A 24,912-nucleotide genomic window follows, 5' to 3' on the forward strand; every position below is an offset into this window, starting at 1 on the left:
CAGGGATAGCAGGTCCTTGCAGAGGGCGGGGGGGGAGGGGAGGGCAGGGATAGCAGGTCCTTGCAGAGGGCTGGGGGGGGGGGCAGGGATAGCAGGTCCTTGCAGAGGGCGGGGGGGAGGGGAGGGCAGGGATAGCAGGTCCTTGCAGAGGGCGGGGGGGGGAGGGAAGGGCAGGGATAGCAGGTCCTTGCAGAGGGCGGGGGGGAGGGGAGGGCAGGGATAGCAGGTCCTTGCAGAGGGCTGGGGGGGGGCAGGGATAGCAGGTCCTTGCAGAGGGCTGGGGGGGGGGGCAGGGATAGCAGGTCCTTGCAGAGGGCTGGGGGGGGGCAGGGATAGCAGGTCCTTGCAGAGGGCTGGGGGGGGGCAGGGATAGCAGGTCCTTGCAGAGGGCGGGGGGGGGGCAGGGATAGCAGGTCCTGGCAGAGGCCTGGGCCATGCACAGCGCAGACGCAGGCCCTGAGTGGGCGCATTGGGGGTCTCGCCCGCTCAGCTGCCTCCCTCCCAGTGCAGGCCCTGAGCAGGGGTCCCCAGGGAGACAGAGGCAGACGGGCCCTTTCCCAGCCAGGGGCATGCTCCAAAGGGATTTTCTCCCAAGATCAGGGACTACAGCCCCAGGCCATCTTGCTGGGAAGGGGGTAGAGGGGGAGGAGTTTTCCTTGCCCCAGTGATCTGCCATGTGCCTACCTCACCTGCACCTCAGGGCAGATCTTCCCTGCAGCGCTAACCCGGCGGGCTGGCAGGATTTCTGAGTGCCCCAGTTCCCCCAGCTTGGGATGAACAAACGGCCACTTTGCCAAGCCAGATGCAGCTGCCTCTGGTGCGGTGCGCCCTGAGTGTGTCTGGGCTGGGCCACACTTAGCACAGCAGCCAGCTGAGCCAGTCTGTGCTGCGCTCCCAGGGAATCGCGGGGAAGCCCCCGCCCTTCTGGGCATGCAGGGCTGGGGGGTTGGTGGAACGGGCGCGGAAGGACTAGCGGCAGGGGAGTGGTAACTAGCCCACGCGGAATCCGTGCCTGGGTTTTAGCTCAGAGCCCCCACCAGCTAGCCCAAGCGGAGAGAACCCTCAGGTTTGGGCAGGGGGTGGCTGGATGAATAGGCGCCTGAGTTAGCTCTGCAGCAGGCAGACCCGCCTCCAGCGGCTGGCTTGGCCCCTTTGCCAGGGGCATGCCGCCGGGGTGCAGACTGGCCAGTCCCACCAGCACAGCTGGCTGCCCCCGTCCCAGACTCCCAGGGCTGGCTGCTCCCCAGGGGCCATGGTGGGGGGAGTTGGACTGGCTGAGTGGGGGTGTCACGCTGGAGAGCAGCTCCCCCCAGCCCGTGGCTCTGGGCGCAGCCTGACTCGCACCTGCTGCACCAAGGGCTATCGCACGATTAAGCAGCAACCACAGTTTACACACACACCAGACGGCCCCGCGCCTGACCCGCCGGGGCGCTCGGCAGCCAGGGCCACCGGGCTGCAGCCGAGAGCGAGAGTCTCCTGCCTGCCTCTCGCTGAGCATAGCACACGCCGCCCTGGCCGCCTCCCTCACCGCTGCGCCCCCGTGGCGACGCCAGAGCCTCCAGGTGCAATGGCCGGGGGCCACCACGTCTGCTAGCCCATTGCTCCATCCCCGGGCAGGACTGACCCGCCCTTCAGGCCAGCAGCCTGCTGCTCCCAGGATCTGACCTTTGGGGTCCCCAGTTGTGTCCACTGGTCCTCTTCCCCCACCTGCTGTCACAGCGTCGCCCCTTCTCAGCGGTTCCCGGTTTGGGTGAACGCTCCCTGTTTGCCCGCCTGTTAGTGTCACCCTGGGCTCTGGGGAAAGCCCAGGGCGCGAGTATTTTTTAGAGGTAGCATTGCACAGGTTTAGAGAATAGAGCCGCGAGTTCTCCTTTTTGCCTTAGGTCCCTCAATGTCCTTGATCTTTCGTGCAATAATGTAGATAAGGAATAAGAACACCACGTAGAACTTTTTTTATTTTTCCGGTTGGTCTGTTGATTTTCAGGGTGTGTGTGTGTGATAGTTCTTCCCTTGTGTTGCTGTTGTTGTTAGGGGGGCGGGGGCGGCAGTGCCTTTGGTGGCCGGGTTTGGGGTATTCTTCCCGTAGGAGAGGTTACAGCGTCACAGTGTTACCTCAGTTTCTGTCACTGTTACAAAAGCAAAGACAAAAATTAAAAAATGACAAAAAACCAACAAAATGGCTGTTTAAAAAAAAGCAAAAACTATCAATGGACGTGAAGGCCTTTTTTAAATAAAAGAAAAGAAAAGTGATTCCCTATTGTAACACTGCAGTGATGGCCCCCGGGGCTGGCCCATTTGACGGGTCTTGGCCAGCACAAAAACCACCATGTGTGTTGGCTGCTCTCTGGAAGGGCGGGGGCTTGTGGTTTGAGCCCTGGTCCAAAAAGCGGGCTGTGGGGTTTGTTTTTTGCAGACACTGCTCTGGGGCTGGCTCAGGGAAGGTTGAAATGGCAGCCGCAAGCTTCTGAATTTTCCCCCCAGCGCTGCTGATGACCCCCCTGGGTCTCGCGGCGGCGGCGCTCAGAGTGGGATGGACGTATGCGCTGCAGAGACCGGCCCCTTCCACGGGCGTGCGCAGGGCCAGGCTCCTCCGCTGCTCTGCACGGCCCCATGGAGTCGGAGCAGGTCGCCTGGGGCTGGCTTATCTGGTCAGTCATAGACTCATAGAAGAGCAGGGTTGGAAGAGTCATCGAGTCCAGCCCTCTGCCCAAAGCAGGACCAGCCCCGACTCAATCAGCCCAGCCAGGGCTTGGTCAAGCCGGGACTTAAAACACCCCCAGGATGGAGATTCCACCCCTCCCTCGGGAACCCAGCCCAGCGCTTCCCACCCGCCTAGGGAAATCGTTTTTCCTCATGTCCAACCTAGACCTCCCCCACCGCAACTTGAGCCCTTTGCTCCTGGGTCTGCCCCCACTGAGACCAGCCTCTCGCCAGCCTCCTTGGAACCCTCCTCCAAGGAGTTGAAGGCTGCTACCAAATTGCCCTTTACTCTTCTTCAGCCTGGGAGCCCAGTTCCCTCAGCCTCGCTGTATAAGTCGTGCTCCAGCCCCGAATCATTTTTGTTCTCCTGCGCTGGACTCTCCAAGTCGTCCACATCCCGCCTGTCCCATTTCCCGGACCAGCCAGCTCCCTGGAGCAATCTGGTCAGGCCCCCAGTCCAGCCCCGAACATCCCACGAAGTGCTTGCCCTTTGGCTCCCTCGCGGGCCGAGTCCAGCAGACGAGGCAGGCCGTGATTGGCCTGGCCACACCAGAGCAGCGCCGTGGCCCATCTAGCCCTGCGTCCTGGCTGCCTACGTTCCAGATGCCCTGACGCCCGCTGTCCGGCCCACAGTGCACCTTGCCGTGCAGTCCTAGCGCTCCATGGGAAACGCTGCCTGACCCAGCTGTTGCCCTAGCCAGCGTGTGGGGCGGGAGAAGGCTGGGAGCACAGGCCATCGCTCCTGATGAAGGGGTTTGGCCACATCTGCGCCCTGTATCCTGATTGCTGCAAATGTGCCGCCTGCTGCGGCCCTTGCTGCTGTGCTCTACCCGGGGGGGGGGGGGGGGCGGTGACGACAATCCAGGGGTCTTTGCTTCTTGCTTAGGCAAAGCCAAGGTGAAGAAAGGGTCTCACGCTCCTCCCGGTGGGCTAGCTCCACCTCCCGCCCCTTGGCATCGCTCCTACGAGCTTAGATGTTCTCCGAGCTGAAACACCTTTGGAGCAGACACCAGGCTGGGACACTCCCCCTGATGAGCTGATATTTGTGGCCAGATAGCAATGGGGTGGATGGTTAAAAGGTGCCTCTAAGCCAAAGCCACGAATTTTGGGGCTGTCCCTATGAAATTGGGATACCTAGTCTCCCTAGACTGGGAGTATCGCCTTGGTGGGCAGCTGCGTAGCCCTCCCTTTGGACCGTGCGCCTCGGACAGCTGAGGGACTTCGGACCAAGGGTCACGACGTGATTTGGTCGGAACCTGCTAAAGAAACCCCTGTGCTGAAACCCACAAACCTTCCCGGCCAATCAGCAACCCCCCTCCCACCCCCGCCAGGGACGTCAGTCGGCTGGGCTGTGACCATGTTCCTCGCAAAGCCAACTGGAGTTTGGCCAGTGGCTTCCGCGGGCGCTGATAAGGCCCACAGCTCACTGAGCAAGCCTGCAGGAGCCAGATGGCTCAGGAGGTGGGGAGCGTAGATGTCACAGGCTGGGCAGCCTCGCTTTCCCCGGCTGACTCATCCATCCAGCAGCATGGCCCTCTCCTCCGTCAGCTGGTTCGGTTGCTCTCACACTAAGCATCCCTGCATCCTGTTGGTTGCGTTGGGACGTAGCCTTGTGAGCCGGCCGGGTGTCTGTGCCATTGTGGCACTGTGCCCTGCGGGAGGGGCCAGCTCAGAACGCCACCGATCAGACATAGCGGTGGTGTATTTCTCCCGGCCCACCCCGTCCTGCAAAAGGGAAAGCAAACGCTCACACGAGCACGTGGCTGTAACTACGCGGCGTTCTTCGACCTGGGGAGCACGAGGGTTTTAAATGTGTCCTTTAATTCTGCTCTAAAATAAAGCCAAGGGGATAACGCCCCAACAATCCAGCCCAGGGAGTGTTTGGCGTTCCGGCTGGGCGGGGCGTGTCCCTGGGGAGGGGGCGCATGGGGGTGCGTATGTATTAGACACATGGGCCCTTCCCCGCCACATTGGAAGGGACCGTTTTAACACGTCCAATGGAAGGAGATGGTCTATGACCAAGGTGTCCGCTCCACCGGGACCTCGTGCTCGCTGCTCCAGAGGCCAGGCTCAGCCAGCCCTTCCAGCGGGAGCACACCCAGGCAGGACCATGCACCCCACAGCTGTGATGCAGGAAGCCCAGAAAGGTTTGCCAGGGCCTGGAAGTGCCACTCCATCGCCTGATTCCCAGGCCAGCCCTAGCACAAGCCCAGCCTTCCTCGCCCAGGAGGAGATGGTGACCCAGGGGGACGGCTCCTCTGCGCTTGTGTCTCTGCTTGCTGCACTCTCTTGCCTCTGTAGCCCTGTGCGCCGGGAGCAGGCAGCGGGCAGGCAAGCGTCCCCACTGGGCTCCAGCTTGGGCTCTTTGGCATCCCGCATCCCTGCTGACATGGCCAAGTAGCCGCAGGGCAGCATCAGAAGGACATGGAGGCCTGGACAGAGCCCAGCAGCCCACAGCCCCGAGGGAGCCACTGCCAGCTATTCCCACCCTGCGCGGGGATCCGAACCCGCAAGCCAGCTGTGGAAGGATCTGACCATGGTCAGCCCTCTCCCCCGCACATGGCACCGGTAACTGGTCCATGCCGGAACGGAGCAGTGAGGGGGGGCAGATGCAAGGCCGCATGGCCGCCAGGCGTTTATACTGCACCTGGGAGAATGGACTCATGGCAACATACCGTGCTGTGACATGCACTCACCCCGCCAGGCAGTGCGTGCCGCTCGCCATGAAGGCTATGCAGGGTTCTTCGCCCCGTGGGAACATCCCCGCAGCTGTTAGCTGCTGGCGCCAGGGTTCCGTACAGGTTCTGCTGTAGGATGAAAGAAGGTTTTGATCATGGGTCTCTGGTGCCTTGACCCCTTCCATTTCTATCCCCTTTCATATGCAACCGAGCCAGCCTGAGGCCGCGCATGAGCGAGCCAGGAGCCCTAGGCGGAGACGGGTTTCACATTTGCAATTCAAATCATGGTGCTAAGCAACTGTGCGGCCTGGCAAAGCTCGCTCGGTCTTTTCTTGGGCGTTAGAAAGTCCTGTGCACGCTGGGAGGCTGCACAATGCTTGAACCCTACCGGGTGACCACGAGACCCCCGGGAACGCACGACTGCAAGAGAAAGCAGAGCCCCAGGGGCGGAGGGGCGGGGAAAGGGGAGCGTGGCGTGGTGTCCTATGCCATGGGACGGCGAAAAGGAGGCTGTTGTGATCATCTGGCCCAGAGCTACTCAGCTTTGGAAGCCCCGGGGGCCACAAGGATACTCCCAGCACATGCCGAGGGCCGCAACTTAAGTGTGGTTGCATATACATGCAAATATATATGCAAATATATGCAAATAGCTTCTTTCACACTGACGGGCATGACTACAAAGATTAAGGCAAGACCACACAACACGCAGGCCCCATTTAAGTCAGTGCTGCTAATATTAATAAAATGCAACATTGACCAGATTTTCACCCAGAGGACAGCACCTTGAATGAGCAATGACAGTCCAGGACTGTAACTACTAAAACACATAGGCTGTGTCTACATTGGCATGACCTTGTGCAAATACTCTTTAACGCAAGAGTTCGTGCATTAAGGTATTTGCGCAAGAGAGTGTCTACACTGGCATGTGCCTCTGCACAAGAGCATCCGTGCCAGTGTGGACGCTCTCTTGTGCAAGAAAGCTCCGATGACCATTTTAACCATCGGGCTTTCTTGCGCAAGAAATTCATGTTGCCTGTCTACACTGGCCTCTTGCGCAAGAACAGTTGCACAAAAGGGCTTATTCCTGAGCGGGAGTATCAGAGTTCTTGCGCAAGAAGCCCTGATTTCACACATTAGAACGTCAGTGTTCTTGCGCAAGAACTCCCCGCCAGTGTAGACAGGCAGCATGTTTTTGCGCATAAGTGGCCGCTTTGGTGCGAGATTGCGCCAATGTAGACACAGCCATAGAATCACAGAACCATAGAGCTAGAAGAGACCTCAGGAGGTCATCAAGTCCAGCCCCCTGCCCAAGGCAGGGCCAATCCCAACTAGATCAACCCAGGCAGGGCTTTGTCAAGCTGAGACTTAAACACCTCTAGGGATGGAGACTCCACTACTTCCCTAGGTAACTCATTCCAGTGCTTCACCATCCTCCTAGTGAAATAGTTTTTCCTAATATCCAACCTGGACCTCTCCTGCCACAACTTGAGACCATTGCTCCTTGTTCTGCCATCTGTCACTACTGAGAACAGCCTCTCTCCATCCTCTTTGGAACCTCCCTTCAGGAAGTTGAAGGCTGCTCTCAAATCCCCCCTCACTCTTCACTTCTGCAGACTAAACAGACCCAACTCCCTCAGCCTCTCCTCACAGGTCGTGTGCTCCAGCCCCCTAATCATTTTGGTTGCCCTCTGCTGGACCCTCTCCAATGTGTCCACCCACATCCTTTTTGTAGTGGGGGGCCCAGAACTGGACACAATACTCCAGATGTGGCCTCACCAGAGCCGAATAAAGGGGAATAATCACTTCTCTAGATCTGCTGGCAATGCTCTCTTAAAGCAACCTAATATGCCAATATGCCACTGTAACCCCCAGGTCCTTTTCTGCAGAACTGCTACTTAGCTGGTTGGTCCCCAGCCTGTAACAATACTTGGGATTCTTCCGTCCCAAGTGCAGGACTCTACACTTGTCCTCGTTGAACCGCATCAGATTTCTTGTGGCCCAATCCTCCAATTTGTCTAAGTCACTCTGGACACTGTCGCTGCCCTCAAGCGTATCTACCTCTCCCCCTAGCTTAGTGTCATCTGCAAACTTGCTGCGGGTGCAATCCATCCCCTCATCCAGGTCATTAATAAAGATATTGAACAAAACTGGTCCTAGAACCGAACCTTGGGGCACTCCGCTAGAAACCGACTGCCATCCTGACATCGAGCCATTGATCACTACCCGCTGGGCCCGGTCTTCTAGCCGGCTTTCTATCCATCTTACCGTCCATTTATCCAATCAACATTCCCTTAACTTGCTGGCAAGAATATTGTGGGAGACCGTATCAAAAGCCTTGCTAAAGTCAAGGTATAAAACATCCACTGACTTACCCACGTCCACGGAGCCAGTTACCTCATCATAGAAGCTAATCAGATTGGTCAGGCACAACTTGCCCTTTGTAAATCCATGCTGACTATTCCTGATCACCTTCCCCTCTTCCAAGTGCCTCAAAATGGATTCCTTAAGGATCCCTTCCATGATTTTTCCAGGAACCGAGGTAAGACTGACAGGCCTATAGTTCCCTGGATCGTCCTTCTTCCCTTTTTTGAAGATGGGCACTACATTTGCCTTTTTCCAATCATCCGGGATTTCTCCCGATCTCCACGGCATTTCAAAGATAATAGCCAAAGGCTCCTCAATGACATTTGCCAACTCCCTCAGTACCCTTGGATGCACTAAGCCCGGACCCATGGATTTATGTACGTTTAGCTTTTCTAAATAGTTCCTAACCTGTTCTTTACCCACCACAGGCTGTCCATCTTCATCCCATCTTGTGTCACTTAGCATATTAGTCCGGGAGCCCACCTTATCCATGAATACAGAGGCAAAGAAAGCATTGAGTACTTCAGCTTTCCGCACATCATCTGTCACTAGGTTACCTCCTTCATCCATTAGGGGCTGCACACCCTCTCTGATCACCTTCTTCTTGTTAACATGCTTGTAGAAACCCTTCTTGTTACCCTTCACATCCTTAGCCAGTCGCAATTCCATTTGCGCTTTCGCCTTCCTGATAACCCCCCAGTATTCTCGAGCTAGACCTTTAAACTCCTCCCTGGTCATTTGTCCAAGTTTCCACTCTTTGTAAGCTTCCTTTTTGTGCTTAAGTACACCAAGGATTTCCCCCATAAGCCAGTCCGGTCTCCTACCATGTTTGCCTCTCTTGCTACGCGTCGGGATGGTTTCTTTCTGTGCCTTCAATAAGGCTTTTTTAAGATACTGCCGGCTGTCCTGGACTCCTTTCCCCTTCATGTTAGCATCCCAGGGGATTCTGCCCATCAGGTCTCTGAGGGAGTCGAAATCTGCTTTTCTGAAGTCCAAGGTGTGTATTTTACTACTCTCTTTCCTTCCTTTGGTCAGGATCCTGAAATCTACCATCTCATGATCACTGCTTCCCAGGTTGTCACCCACCTCCGCTTCCCCTGTTAGTTCCTCCCTGTTTGTGAGCAGAAGGTCAAGCTGCACACGGCCCCCGGTCGGATCTTTCAGCACCATATCAACAGACCATTATATTGATGACTTTTTTGCTTTGGCTCCCACCCGTGGGCCTTGTGTTGAACCCCACATCAACCCAAACCGCACCGTGGGCCACAAACAAATGGTTTGAGTTGAGTAGCCCTGGTCTAGCCCATCTCAGGACTTGGGAGAGCTGATAAAGAGACCAGGAGTCCACCAGGCAGAGCTGCTACAAACCTGGCAAATTGGGTTGTGTCTTCTCTCCCTCTATCTAGGGTCTAGCCATCTGGTCACTCCGGATCTAATTGCTCCTTCTCGCTCTCTCTGGTCTCCCTTCCTTCTCTCGCTCGGGCTATCGCTGTTTAATTTCTACCTGCCTCATTTCGCTGTCTGATCTCTCCTTTGGGACTTGACTTCACCCAGACTAGCACTGACATAACTAACCTGGCCTGAATTCAGCCCCTTGCTTCTTTCAACACAAACCTGGGTGCGGGTGGCCTGGTTTCAAATTGTGAGTGGTTTAATTGTCATTACTCTTGTGCAGGGCCGGCCCGAGCCCTTTTGGCGCCCTGGGCCCAGGCACACGGCGCTGCTCCCAGGCGCATGCACGGGACCCCCCCCAGGGTGTGCAGGTCTGCCCCAGGGCACACGGCGCTGCTCCCAGGCGTATGCACGGCCCCCCCCCAGGGTGTGCAGGTCTGCCCCAGGGCACACGGCGCTGCTCCCAGACGCACGGCGCATGCACAGCCCCCCCCCAGGGTGCACGGGCCCGCCCCCAGGGCACACGGCGCATGCGTGGGCTGGCCATGGCTGCTAGTGCCCAGCCCAGGGCCCGCCCCCAGGGCACATGGCGCATGCGTGGGCTGGCCATGGCTGCTAGTGCCCAGCCTGGGGCCTGCCCCCAGGGCGCACGGCGCATGCGCTGCCCAAGCTGGCCAGCGCTGCAGGTGCATGCACTGGGCCGTGCAGGGCCCCGCGGCCGTGGGGGGAAGGGCGCTTCTGGCCGGCACCGCCGGGTCAGCGCTGCTGGAGCCGGGTGCATGGTGCCTGATGGCAGCTCTGCGGGACGCCGCGCGCCCTTTACAGCTGCCATCAGGCACCCCCATCGGTTGGCGCCCTGGGCAGCTGCCCGGCTCGCCCATGCCTCCGTCCGGCCCTGCTCTTGTGGGATCCTCTGCTGACCGTGTGCGACCGGTTCCTCCCCCGTGTGGACCCACAAAGGGCAGGAGTTGGGAGGGTCCCTATCCACAGGGCCATGGCTCTGTAACTCAAGGCATAGTAGCTCATGCTTTGAGTGCCATCGCTGGTGTGTCGGCCCAAAGGGACATCTTCACATGGCACCACAGTGGCTGGGGGGCATGAATTCAACCTGATTTGAGTGGCACGTGGCCCGTCGGCGATGGAAGCCTTCGCCAGACCCATGCGTCCAATGGCTATGCCATCCGGGGCCAGGCAGCGAAGTGTCCGAAGTCTTGGCTCACAAGCCCGGGCTGCAAAGGCACGGAGACCGGTGCACGGCCGCAGGCTAGTAGGAGAGAACGGACACATCGGCTAGCCCACCCGTACAGGAAGCCGTGGGACTTGGACCTGGTGGCAGCATAGCCAGTTCAGACCAGCAGGCGGTGCAATGGGCGCTGGCTGGACCACTGCCTTCAGCCTCCGGGCCATGGGCCATTCTCCAGAGGGCTCACGCCCCCGTCAATGGGAAATCCCAGGAGGGAGATTCCCCAGGTCCAGCACTTGACTTTGCGCATGTGGGGCGGGCGCAGCGCGGCTTTGGCGGAGATTTTTGGCTCCTACCGGAGCAGACGGGGTGAGCCTGCAGGGAGGTCTCCGTGGAGACTTGGGCGCCTTGTTGGCGTCGGGGGCCTGCCCAGGACAGTCGTGGGTGCTGGCATGCGCACAGCGGCCTGGCCCCGGGCACGACAGGGGCGTCGCCCACGCGGCCGCCCAGCAGGGAGTGCTGGGAGCGGGCCCCACAGCAGGCGTGCGCGGGTGGGGTGTTGGAGCGGCTGCAGGTGGCAGAGCTACACAGACAGACACCGGAGCAGGGCCGGGAACCGGTGGCCTGCTCCAGCGGGAGATGCCGTTACCCCCATGCCCAGCGCGCTCACCGCGGAGGGGGGCGGGTCTGGCTTCACGTCCTTGCGCCCAATGCAGGGACTGGAATCTAGGTCCTCCACATCCCAGGGGAGTGCTCCAGCCTTGGGCCTGCCAGGCCTACAGGGGGCCTGGTCCCTTCTTTGCCAGGTGAGCACCAACCGCAGGAGAGGGCCCCCCCAGGTCAGTGCCCAAGGCATCTACACCCCTTTGAGAGTCAGGATCCAAAGCCCTCCCTTGTCTCTGCACGCCACGCCTGCCAGCCCCGAGAAGCCTTCCCCGCGTCCGCCGCCCAGTGCTCTGTGGCCAGCTGGGCAGCCGGGCGCTGGAACGGCCTTCCCCTTGGTGGGTGGGCCTGGCCCGCACCGTGTGCATATTTCCGTTCATGCCCTCCAGCTGTGCCAGGTGTGCGATGCAACGTGGGCTGCACAGCCTCCCAGTGGGCGTGCCCGGGGGGGCTCTATAGTGCACACGCGCCATAGGAGCCAGCTTCATGGGCCGGCTGTGGCGGAGCTTTTCGGCTCCTGCCGGAGCAGAGGAGGGGCAGGGCCAGGCCCGCCCCAGGAAACGTGCCAGGGAGATGGCGAGCGAGCGCCAGGCAGCAGCGCACAGAGAAGAAAGGAGGCATCTTGACGGAAGACAGGAGCGAGCCAGACACAAAGGCGGGGGGCAGGCGCCTTTATTGGAATTCAGGCGTCTCTGTCTCCTGTCGCCGGCCGCGACGCCCTCTCAGTGCCAGCTGCAGGCCCCGCGAGCAGACGCCCAGCCCCAGAGAAGGGAGCGCACGTCGGCGTGTGGCTTGGCCAATCCCAGCCATTCTGCCTGCAGTCATTTATCTTCCGGGGCTGACACGGCCTCTGTCTCCCTCCTTCCTCCCTCGCGCTCTCCCCTCGCTGCTTCCATTTTCCCAGGGAGATGTTAATGAAATCTGCCCTTAATTAAATCCACATTCATTTGCATAATTGCCAGGAAATTGAAATTAGCCTGTGGACAAGGCTGGAATACATTTCGGCTTTCTCAGTATCCCCATTGTGCGGGGCAGAGGGTGGGATGTGGGGGTTGAGCCCCCACTAGGCCTGAGCGGGGCGGCTGTGTGTGGACTGTCAGAGCCCGTCCCTCCTGGGCCACAGCCGTCCTGCTGCCCCAGTGCTGAGCTCTCCATCCCGCCCTGCAGCCCGCCTGCTCCGCCAGCCCCGCCCACAGCTCTGCCACGCCCCCCCCCTCCCCTCCCGTCGGGTGTACGGCCACCCTGAGGTCCCCACACTGCTCCCCGGGGCCCCTCCCTCCCAATGGGCAGCCCTGAACCTTCTCTTCGGTAAACTACATGGACCGCGGCTCTTGAGTCTGTCACTCTAAGGCCCTTTCTAGCCCTGGGACTGTGCTCATGGCTCTCCCTTGAACCCTCTCAAACGTACCAACCTCCTCCTTGAATCGCGGAGACCAGGACTGGACATGGGATTCCAGCGGTGGTTTCACCAGTGCCAAATCCAGAGGTGAAGGAAGCTCTCTGCTCCTACTCGAGATTCCCCTGCTCATGCATGACATGGATCAATGAGTGGGTAGCCAGGCCTAGTGGCAGGAGCCAGAACCAGGAGCCAGAGCCAGGGTCAGGAATCGGGAGTCAGGAACTGAGCAGAGGCGCAGGTGTGGAGTGGGACTGGGGACCAGGTGTACTTTAGCACCTGCTCCACCTCCCTGAGTAGCAGGGAGCGAGCCTCTTCATTACGGACCCTTCCGCCAGTTTGGGGTCATCTGCAAACTTGACCAGCGATGATTTGATGGTTTCCTGCAGGTCACTGACAAAAAGGTTGAATATCGCGTAGGGCCAGGATCCGCGGGAACCCAAACCTGCAGCCAGCCCCTCGCTTGCGGATGAGTTCCTGTTTCCAGTTACATGTCGTCACCTGCCAGCCAGGCAGTTTAAAATCCATGTGACGTGGGGAATCTTCATTTTGTGTCGTTCTCGTTTTCTAATCCAAACGTCCCGCGGCGCCACATCAAATGTCTCCCGGACGCGTATTGCTTCAATGCTAGTCCCTTCATCAACCACACGTGTAAGCTCCTAAAACTATCAAATGAGTACGACCGAATTCAGCTTCCCATGCCCATGCTGAGGGGCATCAGTTGTATTAGCCTCCGTGAAGTGTTGGTCAATCACGTCCCATACCAGCTGCTCCGTTATCTTGCTGGGATCTGTATCAGGTCTATAATTACCAGGGTCAACCCATTTACCCTTTTTAAATATAAACACAATGTTCATTTCCTCCCAGCCCTCAGCAGGCAGGGCCCAGCGGTTTCTTTTCCCTTCTGTTTAGTGAGGCTCTGTCTACACTGGGAACGGCCAGACTGGGTCAGACTAGAGGTCCATCCGGCCCTTTTGGGTGTATTTGCCATGTTTTGTTGTAAAGGACGCAGGATCACACTTGCACATATATCAACTCCAGACCATCTCATCCAGCTCTTCCCCCGTCCCACGAGGGACCGTTATTGTATCGTTAGTTCCATGCAAGTGACGGTCAGACGGCCAGCGGGGGCAGGGGGCTCTCTATAAAAACTTGCTGCTGCTAAAAGAACTAAGGGAAGTTGTTCGAATGGGAGACTTAACACCCCCTTGACGTGTTAGTGACTCTCCAGGCTGCGATACTGATTCGGCGTGTCGCACACGGAAGGGATGAGAACCCACATGGTAGACCAGTTCTGGCACTTCGAACGGCCGGTTTGAAACCGTGCGACAGGAGGCACATGCTTGGGTGGAGGAGTCAGCTGCAAATGCAGATGATCCAACAGGTGCACAACCTGCTTTCAGGTCAGCTGCAAAGGATCTTCTCCCAGAATGTGACGCAGGACTGAGCTGTGCTCTGGACAGACTACAAGGCATCGCTGGAGATCCCAGGACACCATCAAAAATACAGGCCCCACATACGGCCCCATTAACACTGAGAAATACCGTTACAAACACTCGACTGAGTGGAAAACGAGCTGTTACTGAGCTCATGCAGACATTGGCTGGCTAGGTTAATGGGATGGGCGCTCACAAAATCAAACACGGTGCGGGTTTGTAAAGCTGGGAATCAGGCCTGCTCGCAGGCGTGCTCTCCCACGAGATGGGGGAGGGAGGAAGCGACAGGCTCAGATGTCAAAAGGCAGGCGGAAGAGCAATCTGGGGTGCGCGTTAAGGGTGTGGCAGCACCAGCGAGACAGACGAGGTGTGACCCTGCACCATCAGCTCCGCTTATGGACAAGCACACATCTAAGTGACGACCAGTCAGGATCACTGCAGCATCTGACGTGCCACGACGTAGCAGCTCCCACAGCTCGTGTAGATTTTTGTAAAGCCCAAAGGGACCACTGAGCCGCTAGTGCAGGGTCAGCAGCCTGCTCAAACCACAGAGCCAAAGTACATCAGAATGCAGAGCAAGCGGTCAATAAAGAGCCAGTAGGGACTGCCCTTCCACATAGCACCCACCAGAGAACCCCACTGGCTGCTCGGGATTGTGAACAGGTGGAGACACGGCTGTCCCAGGCAGGCAAGCGCTAACGCGACCCGGCCTTCCAGCTACGCCCATGTCCTACTGCTCCCAGCATCCCCACTGCCTGGCAGGGCAGCATGATGAGCTGAGAACCACAGAGAGACATGGGGGTGGGGACGCAGGAGAACGAAGATGGAGCCTGGCGAATCTGCAGATATCCACGTGCCAAGTTTGTGGATCATGGGTCAGCTGTGGATCCAAATCCATGTGATTATCATCACCTCCACCCAAAGCTGTTAGCCCCATTTACCCATACATGCTCTTCTCTCAGGAAAGGGCCAGCCACGGCCTCTGCCCACCTCTTCCTCCACTCGGTTCCTTTCCCTCCGCTTCTCCTCCTGCCCCTTTCTAGAGCAGCTTTCTTGTGGCACAACCTTCAGCCTCCCGATCTTAGCTGCTGCATCTCCTCCTCCCCGTCTATCTGGAGTGAGCTGGGTCTGGCGTATGCAGCCCCCAGACTCCTCCGACTCCCAGCAGTCTCTGAGAAGACTGGCTAATTGGAGTCTGCTGCGTGGGGGTCCTCCCTGCGCCTTCCATGTGACAATTCTCAGGTCACACTGTCGCATACACCAAGCCCCGCATTTCTGTTTGAGCTACAGCCTGTCCGTTAGACAGCCACCGCGTGATGGAGAATCATCTCCCTAGGTAAAACCTTTCAGGTTCTGGCCAGGGTAGAAATACTTGTTAATGATCTACTGATTTGAGCCCAGTTTATTGACAACACATGAAAGTTCTGCGGCCAACTAAAGCAATGGCTCTTAATTTGAAATGTTTTGTGATTCACAAAGAACCTAAGTTCTCAGTCGATGCACAAGCACAGGGGTTCATAGAATCCTAGAACACTCAAACCAGAAGGGATCCTGAGAGGTTATCAAGTCCTGTCCCCTGCCCTCATGGCAGGACCAAACACCAGCATTCTAGATAATCCCTGACAGATGATATCTCCAGAGATGGAGATTCCACAACCTCCCTGGACAATTGATTCCAGTGTTTCACCATCCTGACAGTTAGAAAGTTTTTCCTAATGTCCAACCTAAACTTCCCTTGCTGCAATTTAAGCCCATTGCTTAAATCGGGGGCAGTCTTTCTGTAAGAGGAGCGTCCAGACACACCGATCTCTGAAGCACTGACTAACACACCACGGACTGAAAAAGAAAAGCAGTGTTTTTTGGTTGTGAGCCCTTTCATGAATATGTCTCTGAGCAGAAATCAGTTGAGTCAGAAACTGTTGGAAGCTATATCACAGACGCTCTTGTGCAAAGCATCGCCTAGTCTTCAGAAGACGATGCTGCCAAAGGACTCATTCAGCGTGCGTCTTACAGCTGACATGCTTTCAAGAATCCCCAAAATAGTGAAAGGCAGGAAGAGGAATTTGAAGTAAATATGACTCACGCATGACCCAGTTCGGAAAAAAGAAATCTGACAAGCTCCGACACAAGATACAGACGGATCCAGCCTTACAAAGCTAGAGTATAATTCCACAAGGTGGGCTCCCTGGCTACCTCCAAGCTTACAAGCTGATGGGGACCTCAGAGATGAAATTGCTGCTGAGGATGGCACAGGGATCCCCGGGCTGGGATGTGGCCCAGCGTAAGGTCACTAGTGCCAAGTATATTCCCGGTGCTCATCTGGGAATTGAAAAGTGTAAGAATGTGACCTGGGGTCCAACCCTGAAATTTGTGCTAAACACAGGAAACAGCTGGGGAAAGTACCACTGAACTCATGGGACATTCTTGTCTGCCCTTGGCCCAAGGTTTAGCGCACATCTGGAGTATCTGGATTCAACAGGAAAAACACTTTATTTTTAACCACCAGGGCTGCCCAACACCTTGAGTAACAATGGAACAGCATGTGGTGAATTGCCATTCGAACAACAAAGGAGTCCCTAAGAACTAATCATAGGTAATGGGCCACTATTCACGGGTGTCTCATTTCAGCCCTTCTCAAGGAGAGAGCAGTGCCAACGCCCCGCCCCAGTTAGTAAGCTCACCGAGGGCAGGTCTGCACAGCAGGGCTAACGTCAAATTAAGCTACGCAACTTTAGCAACGTCAGTGACATGGCTGAAGTCGAAACAGCTCCACTCGGCTTTGGGCGCTGTCTACACGGCAGGAAGTCAAAGGAAGGGCACTCTTCCTCCGACTTCCCTTACGCCCCGTGAAATGAGGGTTGCAGGAGCGGGGGTAAGAAACCTGTTTTTTTGAAATGATTTCAAAAGAACGGGTTTGCTGTGTAGATGCGCACACTGTTATTTCAAAATAGCAGGCGTTACGTCACAATAAGTGTGCAGCGTAGACACAGCTGGAATGGGCTTGCAGGAAAGGACAATTAGCAAAGGACTTGACTAACAAAAACTCCCTGGTGGGTTCGGGTGGGTTCGGGGATGAATATGTAGCATTGTCATGGTTCATGGTTTACCAGCACGTGCTAGCATTGGACACCCAGGGAGCCTAAGAACAGTAACAGTAACCACAAGCCACCCTATCCTATCCCCTCAGCAACACTGTTGTCAGCTCTCTGGGCTGCTTCCCCATAACCCCGGCCCTCACCTGGGACTCTAACACAGACCCAGCAGCCAGCCCAGAGCTCCTCCTCATGCCCCAGGTGCCTGCTAGGGCTGAGCCGTGCATAGTAGAGCCCTGTGTGGAGACAAATGTATACTATACTATACTGGTGGATGTGGATATCTGCAGATACCCATTTATATCCACATAGGCTCTATCCGCTGGGCTGCAGTGCCCTTTGGCCAGACAGGAGAACCATCTGCTCTCCATTAAATTAATGGAGAGTGCCTCTCTCCTAGAGCTTGAAGGTCATCAAGTCCAGTCCCCTGCCTTCATAGCAGGACCAAGCACCACCCCTGACAAACTTTTGCCCCATCTCCCTAAATGGCCTCCACAAGGATTGAACTCACAACCCTGGGTTTAGCAGGCCAATGCTCAAACCACCAAACTATCCCTCCCTTAACTCTAGCAAGGAACTGCCTAACTGGTTCTGATGCCTCAGCTCCTTTTTATATGGCCCCCTGGGCCATGATTGGCTGCTCATTGAAGCATCTCTCATTGGTTGCTTCCCTGCAACCACTCTAGGTCTCTTGGAGGACTTCTCTACTGCTCCTCTTTGGGACAGAGTGTGGCAGGGCCTGAGATCTCCAGCAAGGGTCCTCTGGGCCCAGTCCAGCCCATCATGCCACCTGACAGCAAGCCGGGGGCAAGGCTGCGTGATCCTGAAGACCGCCAATTGATTCTACTCCTGGCCCCGATTTGCATGGCCCCACGAGAGCAGCTCTGCAGAGATACCCCTCCTCTGCCAGCACCCTTCACTCCCGACCGGCAGCCCCTGCTCTCTGGCCCTCGCTGCCCGCCACAGCTCCCCTGACGACCCTCAGTCCTGACACGCTGCTGCTTCACAGAGCCCCGGTACCCCCAGCTGGACCCCAAAGTGGCACTAAGGAGCCTTCGAGGACAGGCAGCGATGCAGGGCGGCTTAGACGGGCCATACGAGGTCACGTGGCACCCAAGAATGGAGAATGCAGGCACTCACGCCCGCCACGGCCACGGCAGCCACACCAGTCGCCGGCCCGATTCATCATCATTGGCTCCTTGCTTCCGACCCCGTTACCATGACAACAGCAGCAGCAAAGGGCTGGGAAGGAGCTGAGATCTGTTTTCCCCAGGCTCCATCCGGCCCCGTCCTTCCAGGGCCCCAGACTCAGCCGGTGGGTCCCAGCCCTGGGGAGGAAAAGGGACTGGCCAACCGGCCGGCTCACTCTGGCTCAGATACCTCCGGACACCCCCAGAGCTCTTCCAACCTGTTTTGGATTCCAGGCTAAGAGGGTTTTCGGCCTCTGACAAGCCACCATCTCCAGTCACACAGGTCCCCCCCTTCACCACCCCTCCCAGCACACACCAGGGCCCCCCTGTTTTCAGCCTGGACTCGGGGTGCTCCTCCCACGGCCCCCACAGCCTCCGGGCTTCCCCCAGGCCATGTTTGGGTGTCAGGGCTGTTCCCCTGTGTGGGGATTAACCTGACCCCCCTACGCCTGACCAGCCAGGATCACTTTGACCAAGGCCTGAGGCACTGGCTCAGGATGCATCCTTCCCCCGTTCTGAGTCCTGGGAGCTGGTGGAGACCTGAGAAGGGGAAACTGAGGCAGGATGCTGCAGTCCCACTCCAGGCCAGGAGGAGGCACTCTCGAGGCAGCAACCCAGCACAATTTCCCCTTCTCCCCACACTCCAAGGAACTGAAAATGAGATGCCACCTCTTGGGACGGGGGCTGGTTTATTTCATCTTCACGTGGTTTCCAGCAGCCTGTGGGGCCCAACCTTTCCCTGAGTAAGGGACTTTCCCAGCCCTCCCTCCGGGGCGCGGGCTGCGCTTCCCCCTTGGACTCACCGCCACCGGATCCTGGTCTCCCCCAGCCAGCCTTCGCCCAGGCTCATCCGCTTCCTCTGCCCCACCCGGACAGGTGAGCGGAGTCACAGGTGGGGCTGGGCCCATCTTCCCTTAAAGGAGCCAGCCAGCTGGGAACAGGGGGCCATGGTCCCTGCAAGTCATGTCTGTGCTCACGGGATTGGTGCATAACAGACCATCCTTGGGCTGCTTGGGGCTGCTGATCTGGGATCCAGCGCTGCCTCGAATCTTAGCCCCTGCCTGCCTCTGGCAAGGAGAGCGGCCAGGGCTGGGGACAGAACCATTCCCCCGTTTTAAGTTCCCTGATACCTGTCTGCTATAGGCCCTGTTGAACCAGACTCTTCCCTGATACAGCTGCCTCAGCGCGGGGAGAAACACGGCTCCTCGGCCTGCAGGAAACGGTGACGTGTTGTGCGACGGTTCCCTTGGGAAAGAGTTAGTGTTAATCCGTGTTTTAATGAATGGTCACTCAATTATTATGCAGGGCAAGCTATACCCAGTTATACCCCTCTATGCCACCTCCACTGCTAACCAGCTCCCGCCCCGTGTGTGACGTGTGTAAACCAGCTGCTCAGCACTTATTGGCCCTTCGCACACCACGGAGAATGGAGCCCCGCATGAAGCATGTCCGACAGACGCGCCGAGCGGCCTAGTCCCAAATACTACCCTGTAGCTCCTCCACAGGAAGGAGGCCTTTTATTATTATTTGGATTGTGGCTGCTCCCAGGAGCTCAGTAACCAGCCAGGACCCTGCTGCGCTAGGAGCTGTACAAACACAGAACAAACAGTCCCCGCCCCACAGCACGGACAGTCTAATGAGTGGAGACAGACAGAGGAGGAGCGGAGCCATGGGACAGGCCTGCTCATCATGACAGAGCAGTCTCTGTTGAAATGTATTATACTAGAACTGGAAGGGACCTCGAGATGTCATCATGTCCAGTCCCCTGAACCATCTAGATCATCCCTGACAGGTGTCTGTCTAACCTGCTCTGAAATATCTCCAGAGATGGGGATTCAGGGGAATCTCCCTGAGCAATTTATTCCAGTGTGTAACCACCCTGACAGGTAGGAAGTGTTTCCTGATGTCCAACCTAAACCTCCCCTGCTGCAATTTAAGCCCTTTGCTTCTTGGCCTGTCCTCAGACATTAAGAAGAATATTTTTCTCCCTCCTCCTTGTCACACCTTTCTAGGTACTTGAAAGCTGCGTCATGTCCCCTCTCAGTCTTCTCTTTTCCAGAGTAAACAAGCCCAAGTCCTTCCGTCTCAGAGGGGAGCCGCGTCGTCAGTCTGTACCTTTGAAACCAGTGAGTGGCGGCCCCGTGGGCCCTGTGGTACCACAGAGATGCACAGAAACGTATCTAGTATCACGAGCTTTTGTGGGCACAACCCACTTCCTGTTGCTCTTGCACAAACCCATTAGCTCAGCAACCAAGAACCAGGTCGGAGGATCCTGAGTTTGCAGGTCCTACGGGGCCACCACACCCCTGGCCCAGTGGCACTAGGCACATCCGGGCTGCTCTGGCCATTCGCCCGCCTCATGGTCACGCCCTGCACGGCAGGGTCACTGGTGCATGCCCAGAGCAGCCCCTCCCCCTCGCTGCCGCACCCCCAGAGCCATGTGGAGCTAGTCACAGGACCAGGGTCTGGCTCTCTTCTGCCGGGGGAGGCAGCGGGCAGCAGATGCCACCTGGGAGAGACGCAACTTTCTCCTGCCAGCACCTCCTGCTGGACTCTTCCTGCCACTCTCTCTGGGGAGGGGAGTTTTGGGGGCTCCCGAGTGGCAGAGGGAAACGGGGCCAGGCTGCAGCCAAGCAGAGGCAGCTATGAGTGGATGGAAGCGAGTTGGGGCAGAAAGCCCCTTTCTCCTGCCCTGTGCCGCAGAAGCTGGCCTAGGCCGGCGGTGAGATGAACGTCTGCCTCCCTGCCTGAATCCGTCCGCGTGCGGGGCTGGCACAGGGGGCGGGGAGCAGGGTGGCAGGGATCCGCGCTGATTGGAGATCTCCCCGCAGCCCTGCGCCGAGGCCTGAGCACATCCACGCCGGGGGGGGGGGGGGGGGGGGCATCGGCGTGGCCACTGCCCATCACCGCCCGGCCTGGCGTATCCAAACAGACAGCCTCCTGCTCATCCCCTCACCTCCCTGCCCTCGCTGCCCCCTTGCGCCCCTCCTGCTACGCCCCAGCGCTCACTGGCCGCGGCACTGTCAGGGCCCATCAGCTCAGCAGCAGGCTGGGCTGTCGCGTTGGCCTTGCCCTACTTTTCAGGGTTGATGCGCAGAGACAGGAGGACCAGAGCTGCATTCGGTGTGTTTCCACTCGCTCGGCCGCTTGGCCCAGACGGGGGGGGGGCCCTCTCCCAGCCCCCTCCCACCCAGGGTATTACCCAGCCACACTGGGATCCACCCTTCCCCCCCAACTCCCTGCACCTGCTCAGCAGGGCTGACCCAGCCAGGTGGCATTGAACACATGGGGCCAGCCACAGCTGATCAGCTCAGCTCGCTGGGCCACCTAGTCCCGCCTCCTTTCCCCCCCGTGGTTCACGGGCCACACGGGCGAAGGGGCTCATGGTGCGCTGCACAGCCCAGCATGCGCCCAGGGGCTGAACAAGAAGAGCCTCCGCCGGCTGGGACCCGCCCGGGCAGGAGCCAGGTGTGCAGGGGGAGGGGTGTCTGGGTTCCGGGGCCGGGGGTCTGGGACCTGCACTACAGACCCGGATCTTGTGTTCTCTGCTCTTTGCTGTTCCTGTGCTGACCTGCAGCCCCTACCCCCACCTCCCACCCACACCCAGCCAGGCCCGGCCTGGCATCGCTACACACCCCCATCCCGGCACCGCCGACAGCCAAGGTGCCGACAGCCACGCCCAGGAAGGAGCCTGCACTCTCTGGCCAGGAGCCAGACCATAAGGCCTCTGGCTTGGGCCCAGAGCACTGCAGATGCAGGCAGCTAGGGAGACATTTCAGAGAGCAGCCAGCAGCTTGGGGAGGTGATGTCGAAGTTGAGGGCTGAGAGCCCCTGTCCTGAGAGCCCAGCTCCCATCACTACAGAGATCCACATGCAGGCTGGATCCTTTCTTGAGCTTCAGTTTCTCTTTGCCCCAGTAATGCCCTGCAGCAATGAGTTCCACAGCTAATTCCACACTGCAGAAACTTACGGCCCTGTCGTCACTGTAAGCTTGCTGCCTTTTACCAGCGCCGTGCCACATCTCACACTTGCTATCGCCAACCACAGCTCTGCCAAGCACCTTGATACACAATCCGATTCCATTTCTCTCCCCCGGCCTTTGCTGCCAGAGCCCCGCATTCCCAGCATGCCACATCCCTGAGCAAGGCACCAGGGGGAGGTGGTCACGCCTAGTGGTCAGAGCAGCAGCTGGCGCCAGGACTCAGCGGTGGCGCCAGGAATTCAGGTGGGAAGCACACCTGGGGTAGGTGTAAGTGCTGAGCAGTCAGAGAGGGGCTGTGGCTGCCGGGTTTCAGAGCAGGCTCGCTGGTGTCCTCAGCCTGGTGGGTGGCGTGGGCAGGCAGGCAGCGTGGGGCCCTGCGGCGGTGCAGCTGTGCCCGTAGGCCCCCGAGCGTCTGGAAACCCGGGGATGGGTGGGGGCGGCTGCACATCCTCACACCTGCCCAGGGAGCTCACAATGCCATGAGCCCCACAGACGCCGGCTGGGGGAGGGGCAGACGTGTCTCAGCGCCGTCCCTGGGGCTGGACACCCCCGGAGAGGGTCCTGGCGGGGGGGTTAGAAGCAGGCACTGGGCCCTGCGTGCGCCCTCAGGGCAGGTCTGTGCACCGCAGCCCGCGAGGGACGATGCTGCTCCGCAGGCACAGGGAATCCGCCTCGCCGAGAGGCGGTAGCTATGGCGATGGGAGACGCTCCCCTGGCAACACAGCGCTGCCCGCGCCAGGCCTCGGCGCCGTCCCGCTGCCTGGCTCAGGGCTGGGGATGTTTCTCAGCCCGGAGCATGGCGGCTGTCTGCAGGGCAGGCCTGGCCTCGGCATCCAGCCGCTCCCGCTCCCCGGCCTGCCCTGGCACTAGCGCTCACTAGGGTTGCCAGGTGGTTTAACCAAAAATACCGAAAAACACCATCCCCCCCCCCCCCAAAAAACACCGTGGAGAAAAAAAAGGGGGAGGCCAAAGTTATTGAGCAAAAAAAAAAAAAAAATGTTAATTCCAAAACCCAGCCCTTTTCAAGGCCTTTGAGGCTTTTTTTGCCGGCAGCCATCTTGTTGTCTTCCTCCATGCCACAAGACAGCTGCCCTGCGGAAGCAGGCCAGCGGGGTGCGAGGAACGGGGCTGGGCCTGGTTGCTGCGTGTGGCCGGGTTGCCAGGTGTCCGGTATTTTCACCTCCTGGCAGGGAAAACGATCCGACAGTGCCGGACGTTTCAGGGGTTCGGTATTTTCCGATTTTTTACCGGACAGGAGGCGGAAGTACCGGCCTGTCGGGTCCCTACCGGACACTGGCAGCCCTGGCGCTCGCTCTATCCTGCCTGACGACCGGCTCTCGCAGCCCGGCGCCATCCCCGTGCAAAGGAATAGGGGCCGGAAAGCCACCCGGGCTGCCGGCCGAGCTCCCCCTCCCCACCGTGGGCCGGGCCCGTCTGTGGGGCACCTGTGCCTGGGGGTGGGAGGAAGAAGCCATTGGCGTGTGGCGAAAGGGGCGGGCTGGGCCCTGGTCGGCGCCGAGCCTGGGCGAGCCACGCGCATGCCTTGCGGCCCGCTCCCTGCCCTCCCAGCCCGTCCTGCCGGGGCCTCCCCCCATGCCTGGGGCACCAGCGGCTGGGCAGCCGGTGTCTCTTCCCTGTGCCCGGACCTGGCCCACGGGCTGCACCGGCAGGTTGCCAGGGGAGTGCCTGGCAGTGCCCAGCAGCGTGGGGTTTGCTGGGAGGGGCAGGTGAGCAGAGGGCCCTGGGGGTTTGATTGCAGCTGCTCCTTTCCAGGGCAAGGTCTGGGAGCTTTGTGGTTCGCTCCTTCTGGACAGTGGCCCCCCAGGGAAGGCTCCGTGCCCAGGGGCTGCCAATCCAGCCCCACTCCCTGCACCAGGCCACCTGCAAGAGCAGCCAGAGGGCATGGGCCACAAGCTGCTCTCTGCCCTGTCCCGAGCCGCCCCCCCAGGACTGCAGCTGATGCCCTGAGCCCTGCTGCGCGGAGACGCCCGGCGTGAGTGCCAGCCAGGCCACCTCCCCGCAGAAGAGGGAAAATATTGTGATCCCCTGTGACGGGCTAAGAGGCACGTGGAGGAGCAGCGGGATTAGCAGGAGCTGTAGTTATGCCGCCCGGGGCTGGAATTAGCCTGCTGCGGCAGCACAAAGCCGCCCTGGGGGCTGACGGCTCCCCCGGCAACAGTGCCAGCACCCTGCCAGGCACCTACGCCTCCCCGACTGTGTCTGTAGCAGGGAACCCCAATCCAAGCCCTCCCAAAGGCTGGGGGCTCAGAGGCTAGTCCCCAGCTCTGCCCCACTCCAGCCCCAGAGAGGGCTGCTTGGCAGGTCCTGCTCAGAGGAGGTCCACGGCAAGACGGCTGATGTGGGGAGGTTCCCCCGGGGCGGGGCTACATCCAGTCTCACCCCGAGTCTCTGCCGGCAGCGTCCCCCCAGCTCTGCCCTGGCGCTGAGCCGCAGGGCTGTCAATCACTCAGGAGGGAAGGAAGCAGGAATCCAGGGTGCCAGAGAACAGCCGGGGCAGGCCTCCTCCCAGCTCCCAGCTGAGCGACACTGCACCAGGCCCGGCATGCCGGTGACCTTAAACGACAGGCTCTGCTGGCACAGATGTGGCCCTGGCAGCCCCAGGCCACCCAGTGACAGCCTGGCCACCAGCCGAGCGGAGAAGGCTCTGTCACCAGATGCTTGGCTCCACCCCCAAGCTCCTCTGCCCACGGGGACAACCCTTCCCAGCAGCGGGAACATCATTCGTGGCAGCTGTCCTCCCCGGGCGCCAGCGGCACATGCAGGGGTAGGGGCTGCCCACGCAGATCTGACCCCAGAAAGGCAGCAAACGGCAAAG

At 59.0% G+C, this 24,912-nt stretch overlaps 2 long non-coding RNA genes across 3 annotated transcripts; one reads left to right on the plus strand and one right to left on the minus strand.

Annotated features, from left to right (window-relative positions):
* The first annotated feature begins 229 nt into the window (after positions 1-229).
* Positions 230-2,250, plus strand: LOC142818562 (uncharacterized). The gene is made up of 2 exons (XR_012896082.1): positions 230-302; positions 414-2,250. It is a non-coding gene; the product is annotated as an uncharacterized LOC142818562 (long non-coding RNA).
* Positions 2,002-22,203, minus strand: LOC112544404 (uncharacterized). 2 transcript variants are annotated; one of them, XR_012896081.1, is made up of 4 exons: positions 22,065-22,203; positions 19,225-19,339; positions 5,397-5,507; positions 2,002-2,126 (listed from the first exon to the last, which is right to left on the minus strand). It is a non-coding gene; the product is annotated as an uncharacterized LOC112544404 (long non-coding RNA). The 2 variants fall into 2 exon arrangements; XR_012896080.1 differs by having other exon boundaries at positions 5,376-5,507.
* Positions 22,204-24,912: the final 2,709 nt, after the last annotated feature.

The sequence above is a fragment of the Pelodiscus sinensis genome, chromosome 16 (assembly GCF_049634645.1).
Source record: "Pelodiscus sinensis isolate JC-2024 chromosome 16, ASM4963464v1, whole genome shotgun sequence".
In the NCBI taxonomy this organism is placed as follows: Eukaryota; Metazoa; Chordata; order Testudines; family Trionychidae; genus Pelodiscus; species Pelodiscus sinensis.